The sequence below is a fragment of the Gallinula chloropus genome (assembly GCF_964237585.1).
Source record: "Gallinula chloropus genome assembly, chromosome: 2".
Classification (NCBI taxonomy): domain Eukaryota; kingdom Metazoa; phylum Chordata; class Aves; order Gruiformes; family Rallidae; genus Gallinula; species Gallinula chloropus.
Window position 1 is genome coordinate 127,228,477 of NC_140086.1, and position 3,420 is coordinate 127,231,896.

Below are 3,420 nucleotides of genomic sequence, written 5' to 3' on the forward strand. Positions count from 1 at the left end.
AATTAGTAATAGATTATCACTAAGCAGCAAGGAACTAGTGTCCTTCTTTAAGACAACTTGAGAGTTGTTAAAAAGCTCTGACAACTACTGTCACTACTGGGACCAACACTTCCCCACACGCTTCCAGAAACGAAAAGGAAACAAGTCTCAAGCATGAGAACATATTCATGTGCTCCCCAATGGTGGTACTGATGATGTGGCCCTCTTTGCACTTCCACTGCTCCCCTGCAAATGAACAATTTACTTAGGGATATGGTTTAGCATAGGATGGGAATGGTTGGACTTGATGATCTTCAAAGGTCTCTTCCAACCCTGTGATTCTGTGAATTCTGACAGAACTGAGTACCATCACTCACCAAGACAGAGTCAGTTTTTCCCACAGTGAAGGGTATTCCAACAATCTGGATGAGCAATGCTGGTCTGGACTTACTTAACCTGCCCAAATCTGCTGATTATGATTATGTAGACACTGCGGTAAGAACATAAACTTCCCCATTTCTTAAGCATGAGAAGTCTGGCCTGATGACTCCAGAAATAGATTCAGCCTGGAGCTTTCTATGAAACAGACCTCGCACCATAAAATAGCCTGCAAAAGCACAAGTCTACTTTGTAAAATGAAGAGGGACACTGGAAAAATGCTTAAATCAATAACAGTGATATATTTTAGGGATAGATAGTCCGTACATTGCTAGGGTTCTTTAAGACAGATCCTTAAAACTCACTACCATGTCAAATACTCCCACCTGGACTTTGAACAGTGGCAAGTAAAACAAAGCTATTTTTCTTCCACTTGACCAAATCATCTACATCTCTTGTAGACCAATAAACTGCCCTTCATTCTATTTTTTATTTGTCCTGACCTATTAAGGCAACACATGGCAGTTAGGAGAAATACCATCACCTACACTAGCCTCCTGTGGTCCTCCAGAGATCATTCTTTTTTCTCTCATTCAAGCACACAAGACAACTGCTGCAAAACTGAGGATATTGCCTGAGTACTAATAGTCCTCTTAATATGTTTATCAAACAAACCAACATCCCAGAGGAAGGAGGAAAAACTATTTGGCTCCTGCCTTCCCAGACAGCAGAAACAACAGAAAATCAGAACAAAACCCAAACAAAGTGAATCATAAATTCCCCACTGCCAATCTTGTTAGTTTGACACTGCAGATCAGATGGAAGAATGTACTCAGAAAACATTATTGCTGCAAAAGCAGCTGTGAATAGCATGTAAACCCACATAGGTGTGGGACCCCTATGACTCCAGCTGTGGTCAGTCAAGGGACAGGGGAAAGGAATCCATCTGATTTCTATGATCAGGGCCTGAATCAGCAGTGGAAAAATGGTGGCATGGAGTCCAACAACTTTTATGGATCTGTGATCATAGAATCATAGAATCATAGAATTGTAGGGGTTGGAAGGGACCTCAAGAGATCATCGGGTCCAACCCCCCTGCCAAAGCAGCTCCCTAGGACATATCACTCAGATAGGCGTCCAGACGGGTCTTGAATATCTCCAGAGATGGAGACTCCACCACCTCCCTGGGCAGCCTGTCCCAGGGCTCTGTCACCCTCACTGTGAAAAAGTTCTTCCGCATGTTGGTGCGGAACTTTTCCTATGCTCCAACTTGCAGCCATTGCCCCTTGTCCTATCCCCACAGACCACTGAAAAGGGGCTGGCTGATTCCCCCTGCATCCCCTGCTTCAGATAATTATAAACATTAATTAGGTCCCCCCTTAGTCTTCTCTTCTCAGGGCTGAAGAGTCCTAACTTACTCAGCCTATCCTCATAGGGGAGATGTTCCAGGCCCCTAATCATCTTCGTGGCCCTTCTTTGGACTCTCTCCAGGAGATCCCTGTCCTTTTTATACCAAGGAGCCCAGAACTGGAAACAATACTCCAGGTGGGGCCTGACCAAGGCAGAGTAGAGGGAGAGGATCACCTCCTTTGACCTGCTGGCTACACTCCTCCTGATGCACCCCAGGATCCCATTGGCTCTCTTAGCCACCAGGGCACACTGCTGGCTCATGGCCAACCTGTCATCTACCAGCAGCCCCAGGTCCTTCTCCACTGAGCTCTTCTCCAGCAGGTCATCCCCCAGCCTGTACTGATACAAATGGTGATACTTTAGTTCAGCTGAAAGGGTCCTTCTAATCTACATATTACACTAAGTTTAATAATTTAATTATCCTTTTATTTAATTTAAAAATTACTGCAACAACATTCAATGGACAACACAATTACCAAAAAAAAGCCAACCAGCAACATCTAACTACTAATCCAATAAGGAGAAAGAAAGACAACAAATATTGTTACATATTAAAAACTTCTGAATATATTACATTTCTTCTATGTTTGCATATTTAAAACTTATTAAAAATATTAAAAACTTCTGAATATATTACATTTCTTCTATGTTTGCACATCCAAGAATCATTTCAGGTTTAAAATTTAAGCTGCATTGTTTGTGTATACTTCCAAGACAACACAATGCAGACATGCAGTTTCTCAAGCTACTGCTGAGCTGGAAATATGCCACACAAACCAGTCAAAGGCAAAGTGTGAACCTACCAATGCTTCTGCATGCATTTTTACTATCATCACAAGGAATCACATCTGTTAAACATGTAAGGAGCCTCTAATTGTACTCCTCAATAGATTCACACATATGTATATCCCAAAACTATACAGAACGAAGTATTAAAACCAGATGTAGAACAAAACAATCATCACATGTATGCATTGCTGAACCTCTTTCAGAGGAAAGCTAAGAAATTTTTTTGTTTATAAGACCCATAAGTTTTTTTTCTGGTACGACTTTGGGTGTTCAAATTACATGCTGGAAGATAGATCAGTACAAAGAATTAAACACAAGTAACTTGAACACAAAACAACAGCAAAAAGAAGTGAGATCCTGCAAAGAATACCTGTTCTGTTTGGTCCACATACAGGAGAAAAGCAGGGATAAGGATGCCCTTTGACACTTTCATGGGGCTGGCCATGGCCTAGTTACAATATAAACACACCAAAGCAGGACAAATAACTGCAAGACATTATTATAATGTTCCTTATAAAGAAGGGACTGTCATCTGTAGATATATACAGACACTGTTACAGAGACGTATTTCCATTATGAGTCTTTTAAGAAACTGAAAATGAGTAGGGTTTAGGACATGCCTTTTCCTTCTGTAAGATTAAGTATCTCTGCGCCCAAGGAACACTGTCTCTGCTTTTACACACTGGCTTGAAAAAATTGTTGGGACAGTCAGTAATTTCTTTATGGCGAATTTGCAAAATGCAGATATGAAAGCTAGAACTAAGAGGTGAGACACTTTAGCATTCTGCCAGTGCTTTATAATATCTTATTAAAACACCACAAATCTATCCTTTTATTTTATGCCTTTTCCCACTAGGACCTCCT